We start from the raw sequence: 16467 nt of genomic DNA, 5'->3' as shown, positions 1-16467 counted from the left end.
TGGGGAGCAGAAAGATCAGATTAGAAACGAAATTTAAAATAAATATTTTCCTTCATTGCCTGCACCAGTGTTAGTCATCAGAAGTGTCCTGTGTTCCATGCAGTCTAGTCTTAATGTTGGATATTATATCAAGTATTCCAGCCTATTACTTACCTCAGATATCACTGCTACTCTGATGGCTCATCATTGTACTGGTAGGCTGAGAAAAAAGTTCATATATTTTTTATAAATATCTGCATTGACAAGGGAAAAGACAAAAGAGGGTAAAAAGTTGTGGCCAGTTTTGTTTGTTTGTTTAAAGGTAATTATTTGAAGATGCTTGTTTCTTCAAATATTAAGATAATTACCATGACATAATATCTCCCTCCCCTAATGTCTCACTACCATGACAGTGAGATATTAGGGGAGGCACGGTGCATGACTGAGGGTGTGATAATAAAGGTGTTTCCCTCCCTTCCGCACACAAGACAGGTTTGAGGAGCTGCTTCTGGGACTGTGAGGTAGTAGAAGGGCTCCTGGGGTGATACGTTGCTTGCTGCTGCACGGACTGCTGCTAGAGATGTCTGCGGGGACAGCAGTGCTGGCAGTGATCAGCACCAGCAAAAAACTCCCAGAGGGGTTTTTTCTTCCTCTGCCTCTTTGGTCACTGCAGCTCGGGTCTCGTGTGCCCCCCAGGCCTCACCTTGTGTCAGAGACATGCTCCTCATGTCGGTCAACGCGGGGTCAGCACAGCAGCACCAGCACAGCTGTGCCCATGATTCCTCTGCTGGTCCTCATTGAGACTGTAAATAATTTATGAGCAATGCCCTGGACACAAAATATTCAGCAGAAGCACAACACTTTATCCAGCAATTTTGTGACTTTCTATGTGGCAGCAAACAATTAAATGTGACACTCCTCTAAAAAAACAGAAACAAAACCCAGACAAAATCCCCCAAAACCTTGTTTTCTCCTTTGACATATTAAAGCATTTTACACTTGGCATTTTTGTCATATTTTGATGATTGATGAGCTCTGCCTTTAGATCTAGATATTTATCCTGGTTTGATTCTAGTTTTAAGTTAATTTTCCCACTTACAGTGTTACTATAAACTCAAAACATAATGTTTAAGTCCTTCCTTGAGGATTTGTCTTAGCTACCTTAGTCACCAAAAATCCCAATTTCTGAAATTTGGTCTCAATCAAATTAATGAAAAAGTGCTTTGAAAAGCCTTTTTAAACTAGTAAACTCATTGTTCATCCAGATTAATCCTTTATTATAGCATGCCTCCTTTTGTACCCCAATTTTCCTTTCATTCTCCTCAAAGATCCAGAGTCCTTTCTCAGTGTCACATTCCTGGTTCATTTCCAGGAAAGCTGCTATATAGTCTAAAATAACTATTTATATTGATTCAATTGAGTATACTGCAAATATAAAAACTCTCATTATAGGTATTTTTTAAGACTAAAAATCCATGACAGACAGTGATGAGACAAAAGACTAACTTTATTCTAGAGGCATGTTCTCAAATGTTCCTAGTTAGACTGACGAAAGATTGAAATAAGTTTACCATTAAAGTTTTGCAGATGGCTATGATTGTGTATTTGTGGGATGACACAAGCCCTAGAAAGGATCTGTCGAATAATGAATTTTAGAGACATTATTAAAAAACTAAATTGGTGGACAACATCCTGTTGTATCTTTACCCAGACCTTGGCATTAAACACAATTAGTGGTTGCAGATATCACTGCAAATCACATTGACAGAGTGCAATCCCTCACTGCAGAACAAGTAAGATTGTTCCTGTAAGAGAGCATCTAGTTCTAGAGAAGCCTTTTTTTTTTTTCTTTTCTTTCTTTCTTCTTTTCTACTGGTCAACAACTTGAAAGCTAAGGGTGATGTGAAGAGAATTGTTAGGAGAGAGGAATCCCTCCCGGTTTTTTTTCCTGTTGACTTTTTTTAAGGCTATTAAGACAATCATTCTGCAGAATTTATATGCAGAGGCAAATTGATAAGACCTGGAGTGAATAAAGAAGGATAATTAAAATGCAAATATTTTGGTCTTTCTGTTAAATATAATGAATGTTGTAGATCACCCATATTGTGCAGACACGAAACGTCGATTTTCAGCCTTAGACCCTTCAAGCATTTGCTACGTAATTACTGCTTGAGGGGAAGGCTGGAGAAGAAGGAACCCTTCAGGGCACGGAACAGTGTAGGAAAGAGCCCTGATGAGGTGATCCACGGCTCGATGGTGACTGGCACTGCCCGTGACCAGGATGGGAGACATCAAGAGAGGCGGGGCTGGAAAAGGGAAATGAGCTGACATGGCCAGTACTGTCCTGACTCTAGAAAGAGTGTTTGCATTTTGCCAAGCACAGTGATTCAGTCACGCTGTGGTAACAGCACAGTGAGAAACAGCCTCAGCTTCACAGGTCTGTTGTCACGCGACTATGCCAAGTGACTTACTGAGATGACAGATTCCTTTGCAAAAAGCAGCCCATCCCCATCTCTCTCACATTTGTGAAGATGAGCAGCCAAGACAGAGGTTTTTTCCCCATTATTTGATCTGTCAGCATAACAGTTTCTCCCGTCATGGGGAGCCATGTCTGCATGCACGTGGACTGTTTTCGGTGTCTAGGCAAAAAAAAAGCAGTTTCATGGGCACTGTAGGAAACACCCCTGCTCTCAAGTAACCTATGTACCCAGGTGGTGAGAGGACACATGAGTTTGGGTACTTTCAAACACTGGGAAATGCTGACCCTCAGCCTTCTACCCACCAGTGAGCACCCAGTAGGTGAATATCTCTGATCTTTCAAGTATTTAATATTTATCCTGCTGACCCTTTATTTTGAAAAAAAAAAAAGATATAAATGATATAATTTCTCTACTGGTATCCTAAAATAATAATAAAAAAAAATAAAAAGAAGCAGCATTCATGCTGGAGTGAATGAACCTCTAGCCTAACCTCCTGCTCAAAATAGGGTCAGCTATGAGATCAGAACGGATTTCTCAGAGCCATTTGTTCAAAATTATTGAAGGAACTCCAACAACAGCCAGCCACTAACCTCCTGCAGAAGCTGCTCCAATGCTGGACTGTCCTCACAGTGAAAAAACTTTTTCTTTTTAAATCTTAAGGTTCTTGCTTCACTTATGTCTGCTTCTTCTTGTCCCAAAACCTCAAACACTATTTTTTCTCAGGTAGAATGGTTTTGTCTTCAATTCTTCTTAGAAATAAAAAATCCCCAAACTCAAAACCTGGCAGAACTGCCCCAATAGTTCAAACAGGGACACTGCTCACCATCGTGGAGATGAGCACAGTAACGAAGGCTAGAGCACACTGATCCGAATTGCCTTTGATCTCCTCTTTCCTGAAACACTTGTGTTTAAACTGCAGGAGGATCAAAAATGTGCACTGCACCACGTTCACACACTGGCAAGCTGGACTGCATCTCAGAGCTTCTGGTAAAAAAAGTGGCAAAAGTAATTCATAAAATGTACCCCCTGAAGTGTTCAGCTACAGAGGACTTGTCACAAAAAAAAAAAATCAGGTGTGGGAAAGCAGAATAAATGGGGCTGTTTGCTATTCCTCTTGAAGATATCCGGCCTTTTGTATGTCTCCCTTCCTTCCCTTTACACAGCGATGCACTGAGAAGCGAGCGAGCTGTCTGCCAGCTCCTCACCTCCTGGAGGGACATAGGCTGCCTTTCTTTTGTCATTACCACTGTACAGCAACAAGAATACGCTCTGTAAAGTAATGGCAGTCAGCATTTCTTCAGCAGATCACACGGAAATGGAAAGTGGTCTTTTGTTTGTTTGATTGATTTGTAAAAATAATAAGGCAAAAACTATAAAGGACAAGTGAGCAGACAGAAGAGGCTGCTGCTCGGTGTTCCCTACAGCTGAGACAAAACTTTAAGATACCAACAGGTGACCTTTACATGTTATAATAAAAAATAAAGGGAATTAGACACAACATGTGGCTTTACATGGCCTCAGAGGAAGAAGGAAGGGAGGGAGGAATTTTGTTTGCTGGATGTCCCTATGGAACATTTAGGGTGGGTTGGTTTTGCTTTTACTTGTTGGTTTTCCAGGCAGTTTTCTCTCTGTCTTCTCCCTGGCCTTTGGAAATTAGCTCAGAATGAGGCAGCAAAAAGCCTCCTTAGAGCTACTTTTCTCCGCAACATCATTTAAATGCCTTCCAATATGGTCAGTGTCTTAGGCCAAAAATTGGGCTCTCTTTTTTTTTGTTTTGTTTTTGTTTGTTTGTTTGTTTGTTTTCCTTTCCTATTGTTAGACTGAACAATGAGTGTTCTGTGTCTATCCAGGATCTTCAAATTGGATCCAGATTTGCCTTCCTTTTCACATCTCTTTTTTTTTTTCCTGTGCCTCATAGTCCATTACTTCTGCTTGTCACAACCCATTTTTTTTTTGTTTATTTGCAAGAGCAATTTTGACCACTTGGTAAAAATATTTAAAAAAAAAAAACAAAACACAATCTTTTCTTTGTTTCTTAGTAGTTGGAACGATTTCCCATTCCTGTATTTCTGGCATAAGGCCCACTTCTAGAATTAGAGTCCTGATCTTGTAGCTGTATCTCCTTGTTCTGCTGTATCCAAGGCAGATAAAAAAGTTGATATCAGCAGGAACATCTCATCACTAGACTTGGTGACTAAAATATCATCAATCAGCATGGACAGCATGGTCTCTGTTCAAAAGGCAGTGTGATGGAGAGCAAGGTGACCTTAGATGTACAGGATATTGAAACATCCATCTCCCTGCAATGTCAACCTCCAGCCAGATAAAGTGCTGACCAAGAATAACTCCTAATTAGAGATGATCAGAATATTTGAGTCAAAATGGATTTCACTGAAGATTTCTATCACACTGGAAAGAAAAAAAAGGTAATATATTCCTAGTCTACTGCCTGTTGAGAAAGACCTGGCCCCTGAGAGAGATGAGATTGCGTTCTAACTTCAGTTTCTGTGAAGTAATGAGTTCAGACTAGATAAAAACAAATGCATGGACCTGTAGTTCCTTATCTTGCACTTCATCAGATTTCACTCATGTACTTTTCTGAACATCTGTCACGTATCAAAACTGTGTATGTCCCTCCATGTTTCAGTTCAATGTCTTTATTTCATTTTTTTCCCAAAGAATTTTAAAGGCTTTGATTTTTTTTCCTGTTCGGAAAGGAAAAGGGAAAAAAAAAAAACAGCCAAGCACATCAAGTATTTTCAAGCTGTGCCATGAACTGGAATGATCCTACCTCTTTATAGCAGTCATTTATTCTCCTAGTAAAACAGTCCCTAAAGTTATATGATTAAGTGAATGTTAAGAAATGTTTAGAACAGGAGCATCAAGGTTAAATTTCATTTTTTTTTCCTGACTCTGAGAGAACTACCCTTTGCTGGCCTCTAGTAACGATACAATTTGTCTCTTTCCTTCAGCTGTCGAAAGCATCCAAGGGAATTAGGTACCAAACATCCAGGGAAAGCACTGGACCCTGGCTACCTCGGTTAATTTACTGAGACTCCTGTGAAAACTTAGGCCAGACATTGTCAACCCGTGTAACCAGGGCACCAACTTTCTTCTTGAGGGAGCTTCTTAATCCAAGTCTTTGAGTCAATTGTTCATCACGCCATGTTTGGTACACCATTTTCTAAAAAAAAACCCAATAATTATCACAACACAGAGGCACATTTATGATGGAATATAAATTAACTTAACTCTTGGAGGAGCTTTTCCCTTTATTGATACAGGTCAGTATGCACCTTTTTAGCAAAGCTCATGTACCTTTGCACATAAGTCCAAAAGACCCAGTCTGTGCTTTATGTACAGGGTTTCTTGGGAACTTGGTGTGCTAACTTTTCTGAAAATTTTCAACCAGGCTCTTCTCCATAAAGGTCAAAAAATATTCTGTTGTAATTTCCTTTTTCCTTTTTTTTTTTTTTTAAATTTCTTTAAATTTACCCTGAGTCTGATTTTATACAGAGAAGCTTCTTTGCATTCATCACAGCAGTTGAAAAGTCTTTCTTGGGTGCTTTTTTTAATTTAACTTTTATTTTACTGATGAATAGTAGGAAACAGCAGTGAAATGACTTGTAGTTTCATCCACACCACAAATCTCATGTATTGTGTATCTGAGAGGGATGTTTATGGCAGGGGAAGCTGAGAGGGAAAAAGCACCTTCTTCATGTGATTAAAATCCAAAGTGATGCTTAGAATGGGGCAATAGGAGACACCATTTATTTCAAGAATTCTCCAGACCAACTAACTTCATTATTCTTGGTTGAAATGACAAAAGAATAATGAAGAAAAGGAAGTGAGGACAGAGGTATGGGGAGAAGAATAAAGAGAGAGAATAACTATGTCTGTTCTAAAGGATTTAGAAAGACGAGGAAAAAAATGATGTGCATAACTGTCCACAGAGTGAGATTTATAAAATTTAGAGATTATCATGGAATGTAGTCCATCAGACTAAAAGATATATATACATATATATATATATATATATATGAGCATTAATTTTTCTGGGTAGTGTAGTCTGGTTGACTTGCTTCAGCCTTCAGTCCACTTTCACACCAGAGAGGGGCCATAGGCACAACAGTTCCTGGAGTTCCACCGTGACTGAAAAGCATACACTGTCCACCCTGCGTGCAGTGGTACATCACACACATAAGCTGGAGATCAGCTTTGTCCGGAGCCAGTATCAGTGCTGGCTCTTCCTTCAGGGCACAAGAGGAGATTGGGACATTCACCTTGGTCTGTGTCCACCCTCCGTGTCTGCCCCTTGAGCAGCCCTGGCACAGGGGCTATGCTTTGCAGAACCTCCTCTGTGAGCAAAAGGAGGTTCGTCAGTGTCATGTAGAGACTGGAGAAAGCAACTGAGAGCTTGAGCTCTTGAAATGGTTGAGCCACAGAGGGTGGTGCAGACATCCCTTAGCTGATGCCAGTCTGAGCTGCTGCAGTATCACCCCTGGAGAGATTTCAACTTAATCAAGGAAAAAAACATGACCATGGTAGAGCAGCTTTCTTTGAGAACCTTTTCCACTGAATGGCAATATTTTGTGTGGGTGCCAGCCTGTGGTGCTGCAGTTTAGCTGCAATCCTTGCTCTCCAATAAGTGGTGGGTGGCTGATCGTGACCAATTCACTCGTTGCCCAGCATGAAGTGACCCCACCTGCAGAGGGGCTGCTTTTCTTGGGCAACTGTCTGACTGCACAAAGATGGTGAAGTTGTAGATGCTCTGGTAACACAGATAGTATGTTTTCAACATGATCTGAGAACTGATTTAATCTCAAGCAACACTAGTAGTAAACACTGAATTTCCAAAGATCTTTTTCTTGTACCTTGGTGGATTTTTTTTTTTTTCGCATTTTCAGCTAAAATATCCCCCTTCTGCCTATTTACTGGTTATTTTTGTCTCTTTATCTGCTGAAAATCCTTGGTGAAGATTCAATTTTAATAAGAAGCCGTTATTAAATTAGCACAAATCTTGGATATTGCAGAAAGAAAGTGAATCAATTAAACTTCACACAGAATCTAAATTTCCATGAGTTTTTAAAAAACTGAATTTACTGAGCCTATTCCAAGTAGTCAATATTTGAACTGCCAGCAATCCTCCCCATCTTGTGATGCAGGTAGTAAACTTCTCCTTTTCAGGCAATGCAGATGACTGTCTCTCAAGTGTCCTTTTAAATGTATTAACAACCAATAAACTGATGTCAAAACATTACAGAAATGGATTACATTCATAAAAGACATGAGTACTTCTCAGGATGAACTTGGTAATTTTTTGTATATGTTCAAAATTCCCATATTTAGCTGAAGGGAAAGCATTTCCTTCTTCATCCCTTAAGAAAAGCTTCTTCATAGAAAAGCTAAATGTTGGGGTTTTTGCCTTTCCTATCTATGTTAAGCACTGTGGAGCAGGGACAGGAAGAGATATTTGTTTTCAAAGAGACTGAGAAACATATATTTACTTTCAGAACCATTCTTAGCAAATCTAAATTGGATTTTGTCACAATTTGAGAATAAATAGAAGATATAACATATTGCTAATATGACGCAAAAATGTTAACACAAAAGTGAGATTCTAAAGCTGCAACTTTTAAGAAAAATTATACTCACTTGGTTATGTTTTTTGAAATATTTACTTTATTTTTTTTTAAATTTTCCTTAGCTAGTAGGTTTAATACCTCCATATTTTCTTACAGAAAACAGTTAATGTCTTTTAAAATACCTCTGAGTGTGCAGCAAGAATCTGTCAGAAATCTTTCTGAGCTCCTGCCCTGTCCTTTCCTTTTTCTTTTCTCAATAGGTATTGGCTGATTGAAACAGAGTATTTGCAGCAGTATGCTGCAAGCAGTGCAAATTCTTTTCTGGGATAGTGATATATTCTGGATCTAAGCTCAGAAATATTTGCTGATAATACTACTAAGGAAACTCTCGCGATAGTTGGTCATTACTTGACTGCACTCTTACTACTCTCTTGCAGGAACAAAGTGTGTGTGCTTTACATCATGACTCTTAAAATAAATGCCAAACAAGAGATCATCTCCCTTCCTGTAACAGACCAAACTCAGAGTGAAATGAGAGATTTCATGTTGCAAACACTTGTCTCTACAGCCCACCAGGACACTGAAGTCTTCTGCCACACTATTTGCTAGATAACATCCCATTCTCCTCCCATCACAGTGGTCACAAAACCTTAAGACTACTTGCCATTCATCTTTGTTGACTCTAACCTTCTTTGAATTCACTTACTAACTTTCCATGTTGGACAAATCTTTTTGTGCTCAGGACATACAGTTAACATTTGTAGGAGTGAGAAATTCTTTCCTTAGAAAAGGAGTTTCTTTACTTCCCTGTGTTGTTGTTCGCTTTCTCTTACTGACAATCTTGCTACTATTCGCTGAACGTCATTTGAACCTCTGGAGAAAATTCAGTTTTTACTATACTTCCAGCTTCTCAGTTTGTCTGGGTTGCTAATTTTTCTAGACAGCCAGTTGTCCAAGCCACCTGTATGGAACATCTTAGGTCAAAGCTGTGGAAGACTCTTGCAAGAATCAGATCTTCAGAGTTATTTTTCACATGGAGATATTTTTTCATGAGGGCTGATGGGAGCTGGGCAGAGGGGCTTTCTCTGTTTCCCACCCAGCATAATTTCCAGGGCTCTGCTCATCCAGAGTAGGACTGCCCATTGCTCCTGCCTAAAGTGCATGGCGTCCCTGTCGGCATCTTCCTCCCCTTGTCCATCCCTCTGGATGCTAGCCCTGCCCTTGTGTACATCAACTGACCCTCCCTTCCTCAGTGTCGTCTGCAATCTTGATGGGACTTCACCACACTGCTGTACTACCTCATCATGGGACTCTCTCTGTAAAATGCATTTTACACTGCAACACATTACTGTTAAATAAAAATTAAATTCACTAAAAAACCTGTGAATTAAGGAGTTGGAACACATTATTTCCTATCCAACTTCAATGGTTTAACAACTAGGATATGCAGTCAATTTTCTCTTTCCCTGTTTAAATAAGTGAATAATATTTATATAAGGCATTCAATTCAGTTAATTACCACAGCACTTCCACTCTCTAGAATCAATGCTTTAGAAAGTTTTCAGACAAATGTTAGTGAAAAGGGGCATTTATAATCCCATCAATCCCACAGCTTCTGCCCCTCAAATTCCTGCTCCATCTCTTACAGTAACTCAGCAAGATGTGGTAGTTCAACTCCTTACACTCACAAAAAAAACCTGTAGAATAATGATAACAAGAATAGGTAAGCAATTGCGTTTTGTTCTTCCTAACCAAACAGACTGAACAAACCGAGCACAAAAACTAGAGCAAGGTTAAGTGAAACATGAAGCTATGCCTTCTTTAATTTTATACAGCTGGCCTAGCTTGCAGGCGCCTGCAAAATCCTCAGAGGAGTTGTTTACCTGCTTGATATCTGGATAAGTGCCTGCGCTCTGTGATGATACCTCCTTGAGTCTCCCCATCACAACAGACTGCTCAGGAACCAGGACAGGATCATCATCCACCATGGAGGTGACTTCCCCTCTGTCCTTCTCATTCTCACAGATGTTTTGCAGAGTGTGTTTAACAGTATGCTGGTGACAAAAAGTAAGACCTTCGGTCAGTATGTGTCTGTGTATCCTGTCATATCTGCTGGCAGCGTGATTCACAGATTCCGTCAAAGTGATGACAGATTAATTTCCTGGTGTTTCCCTCAGCCTGATCCAAGGTAAGGAGTTTGCCCCACTTCCGTTGTACTGGAAAAAACACCCACACTGTAGAACTGTTTAATCATGGGTGAGGCTGAGGCTTTCTCAGCCTTTCTTTTTGTTTTCCTTTCTAGAGAAATTCAAAACACATATTCTAAATTGGCTCAGGGAGGTAAAACTCAGCATTTCCTATCCAACACAAATGCTGGAACCACTTGGCAACTGAACTAATTTGTTGTTTTCTATCTATCTGGGTAAGTGATTGTTATTTTTATTTTCTTCCTGTACTGTTCACAATTCTATGTGCCACATTGCTTCTCGACTGTGAAACGAGGCAGCTGTTTACTGAAAACTGCTTGTACCTACGCTGTGACACCATTTACCACTGCAGCCATGTGAAAACAACGGATTTGTTTGTGCCTCATGCAAAGCTTTCCTTCTTCCCCTGTTCTCCTGGGAAAATGTTCTCCTTCTGACACTTCAGTAGACTTAAACTGCAAAGTCCTTTGGAAGTAAGGCTGACCATAAACCAGAGAGGTTTGAAATGCCTTGCTTTCACTGAGCCTTTCTCTTGAAAGATTGATGTACCACAGCTGAACTCATCCATGATGGGAGTTAATGCGTTGTTGGAGTCTGGGAGGGTGGCAGGGACGAGGGCTGGGTGGGAGAGCAGGCATTTATCAGCTGATAGAGCTGCAAGCAGAGGAGATTCTGTGAATTCAGAGATGCCTTGGCACAATGAGAACATATTTGGATATCCCTGTGTAACAAGTGCCGTTATCCTTGCAAGTGCCCAGTGCACCGGCTCCACACAGGCACTGTCCTGTCTGCTGGACAATGAGGTCCAAAATATATTTCCAGCAGAATGAGCCAGCAGGGAGCTGGAAGCAGGAGGGAGACAGAAAAGATGGCTATTAAAAGGCCGAAACTAGACTCAGAATTTTATCCAAATATCCTTTTTTTTTGCCATTTTCACAAAGTCTGGATGTTGCCCTGCAGCCAGTGACTGAAAGGGGAAAAAAATTTTGTCATGGAAGTAGTTTAAAATACCCATGCCTGACAAACAAAGAATCCACCGGCCTTTGTGTCAAAGAAAGGATAGCTAGTCCAACAAGCTTTCTTAAGGATAAACTTCCAAATGTCAGGAGAGAAATTGTCTCCCTAAAAAAAAAAAATAAAAAAAAAATAATGTAGCTGTCATGAATCTCACTATTAAATAATGAGAAATGAAAAATAAAAAAGGTAATGGAGTGATTTTTTTTTTTTCCTCTGTCACATTAACTGAGTAGTTTTCCTGAATATCTTCTTCACTGTTTTCTGTGGCTTTCTCTGTCCTGGTGGTGTAGACTGTGAAGGTTGTTACACTGACTTGCACAACACAGTTCCTCTTTAGGCCCAACCTGCGATACTTGGATAGGGCCAAGGGAATACAGCAACACAGGACCATGCCAGCTCAGGCCTAAAGGCCAGTACACACAGGATCACATCCCATAAGCTTTTCTAAGAGATATGAACAATGCAAGCCTTGATCTTGTTTGTGTGGAGATGCATAAGGTCAATACTTTCTCTGCAAGCAGTTAAACTTTATGAAGCCTATGTGACATGTTACCATCCATCAGATGCTGCAGAGAAGGTCTGTTATCCATCACACCCACCCTGGGGCACTGATACAACTTTAAAAGTCTTTTAAAATTGCGGTGCCTGTTCTCAATGTTACTAGATTTCACCAGCTTGGTTGAAAACAAAGTCATAAAAGGACACAGGGAGACTTATCAGGTAAATTAATTAGGTAAACTACTTATAAGTTAAATTAATTCTACTCAGCATAGAGGTTGTATTGTAAGTATGGCATAAAAAAGAGAAAAGACCAAATATTAACCACAGAATTAAATGTAAATAGCCTTCTTAGAGGTCTTCAAATTAAATATCTGGTAGAATTACTTTGCTTCTGGTTTTCTTCAGTCTTAGGGACTGAAGTATCTCCAGTAACTCTGCAGCACTGGTTTGCAAGTACAGTGGCACACCTTAGGCATTTTCCAATGTTTTTTTAACAGGCATCCTGTATCTGTGTTGCTGCAGCCAAAGACCAATCCCTGTTAGAGAAATAGCTGCTGCCCAGGTTCTTCTATATAGAGTCGTTTATGACCAAAGCCTTTAAGCAGAGTAAACCTGCTACTTACAGCCACGGATCATCAAATACTTCCATTCTTTGTATCAGTCTTCTCCCCAGCATCAATGTTGATGTATTTCAGTCCCCAACATTAATTTTCAGTGATTCCAAGAGAGTACAAGGGGTAAGGCACCAGTTTGTCTCAACCCTAATAGCTTTCATACAGTTTTTCCAGGTCAGTAACATACACCGAGCCAGGAAAACAAAGATGAGTTAGATCATGTCCACTAAAAAATATGTAATTTCCCCAGAAAAGGTGAACACTCAATGAGGAACTAAGGGGCAATTATAGAAATAAAAATACTAGGAGTTTTCTCTACAGAACTGTGGGTCAAGAGGGGAAGGAAAGGGTTCTCATTTTAAAATAATTTTCAGTATAAACTTTATTAAAATTATTAACTACAGAATGCTAAAAATAAATCTGCAAGGCTGGTTTCTTTAAAGATCAGTTTATAATTCTTTTCAGCTTAGTATCTTCCCATATGTTGGCAAATTACATGTATTTTCAAGTTTTTTCTCTTTATATGCCTGAAGTTTAAAACCAAAATAAAATGTTTCAATGAAAATGTATATTAACTGAATTTTGGTTTTCTTAAATTAATGTTTGAAAATTAAATTGATGATAAGCACAAAATATTAAGTTAACTGACAAGGTTGTAAAAAATTCGCTGTTTTCTCAGTAGCTTTCAACTTCTGTGGATGAAGAAATAATTTGAACTGCCACTGAAAGTAAAAATCAGACAAAATTTATGCATGTCTTCAGTGGTCTTATGATGATCATAAAACAAAAAATAGATCCAGATATTCACACCACAACCATTCTGTACTGCCAGAAACCTTCCAAAGGGTCATTGAATGGTGGCCTCTGCAGCTTTGCATGAGGTTTTTTTTTGTATAACAGCAGGAAGCCCAGAGCCTATCGTCCCGAACACACAGGTTTTATGCTGAAGTTTATTCAATAGCAGTAATTAAGGAAGCAAAATAGTGGAAGAAATAAAGGCACGAAAGACTGAAGTGGCATGTTCACAGGTATAAAACCAACCATTAACCAAGAAGAACGGAAACCAACATGTCCTTACTTGCTGGCCAGGCTACTCTTTTGACACTGCTGTAGTTCTCCCGATGAATGTAGCTAATTTCAGAGGCAGGATATTAGATGAAACACAGCACTGATCTGCCAAGCTCATTTCTGCATGAACTTTAGCATCCTTACCTTCTGCTGAGTTCAGCAAATACAAAAAGGTACAGAACAGCTTGGGGCATGAAAGAAGAGCAAGACAAGCTTTTGTCTCTTCCATTTTTAAAAAATACCATTAGAGATTTAATGACTGACATAATTATGATAGAGTGCTCTGCCATGCGTAAAATGGAAAAACTCCATTGTGACTATTAAAAGAACAATATATAGAAATTAATCCTCATTAGACTGGCCACACTAAAAATATGTGGACATAAGCAGGTGCTGAGGATGGAGAGCCCTGTCTCTAACTCTGCAAAGGGAGTACAACACAGTTGTGCAAAACCCTACTGCCGTCTCAGGAGGGTGGGACATCCCACTCAGTCTGCAGTTGCATGTAGGTGGAGATGGGTCTCCTGCAGGTCCTTTGTTGTACTTGCCACTCCTCTATAGACATCCATGTTTACAAAGCCTGGTGCCACTGTGAGAGGCTCCGGGATTTCCTTTAGTTGCCTTGTGTTGTTGCAAACAGAGGGCCAGGATCTGCCTGTTCTTGCATAGACGTGAAGAAATCCTTTCTCGGCTCCAAACTCTATTGAGAGAGTTATTTTACTGAACAAAAGGGCTGCTGCTTTACTTAACTTGAGCCACATCCATAGTTTTCTAAAACAGGATAGTACTGTAAATACTACCTATAGATAGTAAATTATTATAGAAAACTGCCTCCTTATATTGCTTGTCCAGATTAGCAGTTGGAATAGTGGTGCTACCATCAGACCAAAATGCTGTTGTCCAATACCACAGGAGACAGATTCCAGCAGTGTTTCACAAAATTACCAGCATGAAGCACAGCTGAAACATGTTTCTGTATCCACTCCGGTATTCCTCTGTTGGCCTTTTTTCCAACCTTTTCAATGAAACAGGGTCTATTTTGGCTTTGTTTAATGAAATTTTTTAAATAAATTCCTCATAATCTAAATAACCTTATGGGGACTGTGCTGGGTTGACCCCAGCCAGTGACTACGCCATCACCCAGTTGCTTGCTTAGTCCCTGCCAGAGGGCTGGGGAAGACAATCTGAAGGGCAAAAGCAAGAAAAGCACATGGGTTGTGATAAAGAGTGCCTAATAAACAAAGGGGTAATAAAAATAATTTTTTAAAAGTCATGCAAAGGCAATCACTCACCATGTCCCACGAGCAGACTTATGCCCAGTGAGTTTCCAAGCAGTGGGTACTTTGGAAAAAGCTCCTCTGCACCTCCTGTGGTTTTCTTGCTGAGCATGATCCTGTATGACATGGAATATCTGTTTGGTGATTTTTGGGTCAGTTTTCCCAGCTATGTTGAATTGCAATGTCAATGAGAAAGTAGAGAGAAACAAAGATGATGTTGATGCTGTGCAAGCGCTGTTCAGCAACAGCTAAAACATCAGTGTGTTATCAATGCTGTTTTGGTCACAGATCTGAAACAACAGCCCCGTACGGGGCTGTTAGAAAGAAAACTCCATCCCAGCCCAAGACAGTACAGGAACCTTAATTTTTGTTTCGTTTTAGCACTCTTGAATGGCACAGAAGTTTTTAACCAGATGTTTTTAAAATTTGCCTGTGAGTTTGTCATTTGCATCTTTGATTCATCTTCCCTGCTTTTGGCTCAGTCACACACATTCAGACCCCTTCTTCTCTCAATACAGATAGCCACTCTCTTAGTTTACTGACCCCAGGAATTCTTGGGCACCTGAGCTTTCAAGGCATTTCAAAAGAAGATGACAGTAATTATCTTTAAAAAGCAGAGGTTATTTTGAGGAAAGAATCCAGCAGCACCCTTCTTGAAACCTTTTGCTGTGGTCATAATAAGTCAAAGCGCCACACTCTGTTGAACATGGGAGTCTGTCAATAAAAGATGTTCAGATGTAAAAGGATGTATTATAAATGAAACATGAGATATCAGTCATGTTGATGTTAAAATTAGAATTGGCCTTTAACATTTTATAGAGGACAAAGAAATGTATGCGTCTGTAACTGAATTCTGTTTTAAATCTGTGGACACTGTAGGATAGGCATCAACTGCTTCTGACAGGCGTAGTACCTGTCAGAAAACATAAGAAAGCACTTAAATAATTTTCATTAGTCTTCCTGTCACTTGAGGCAATACAAAATATTCAGCCTTTTGCCCTCTTTCCTCATTTTCATGAGCTGCATACAGAGAATGCCAAATTTCTCCACTGCACTAGAGATGTTCGATATTGATTTTAGTTAGAGCATTTGCACTAGTGCTAGATGAACAGTCAGAAAAAAGTTCAAGTTCAAAAACACACACTCAAAAAAAATCTAGTCTTCTAAATTCTATAAAACCTCCACACAAGTCTTTTGAAAACCTGATTCCTAAAACTTGAGTTATAGAACATTAGGGTTGACATAATTGTAAATTTCAATGGCTAGATAACATGGCCACTATGTAGAGCACCTCCCTAATAAAAAATGTGAATCTGCTTGTCTTTATTGATTCTACACAAGTACAGTCAAAACTCAAGCCTGATTCAAAGTACTTATAGTCTAAGTGTGCGAAGTGAACAGTTAGAACAAAAAACTCATGAAGCAGCAATGTGAGGGTTGTGTGAGTCACAGCCAAACCAAGATATCTGACTGCCTACTAGGAAGGAAAAAAAAAAGGCAAGAAATAAATACAATATCTTCTACCTTTCCTGTCTCATTTGAGGAGAACATTATGATTCCATTCAACGAGACTTTTCCAATGGAAAGCTTTTTTTCAATTGGGTTTTGCTGCTATTTAGAGTTAAAAAAAATGTTAGTGCTTCTGAAAATACTGTTTTAAACCCACTATGAATATTAAATGGACAATGTGATTATTTTGATAAATAGCAATGTGAAAGGCTGAGGGAGGTGATTCTCCC

Source organism: Chlamydotis macqueenii, chromosome Z (assembly GCF_036417535.1).
Source record: "Chlamydotis macqueenii isolate bChlMac1 chromosome Z, bChlMac1.mat, whole genome shotgun sequence".
NCBI classification, from domain to species: domain Eukaryota; kingdom Metazoa; phylum Chordata; class Aves; order Otidiformes; family Otididae; genus Chlamydotis; species Chlamydotis macqueenii.
This window is presented reverse-complemented; position numbering follows the sequence as displayed.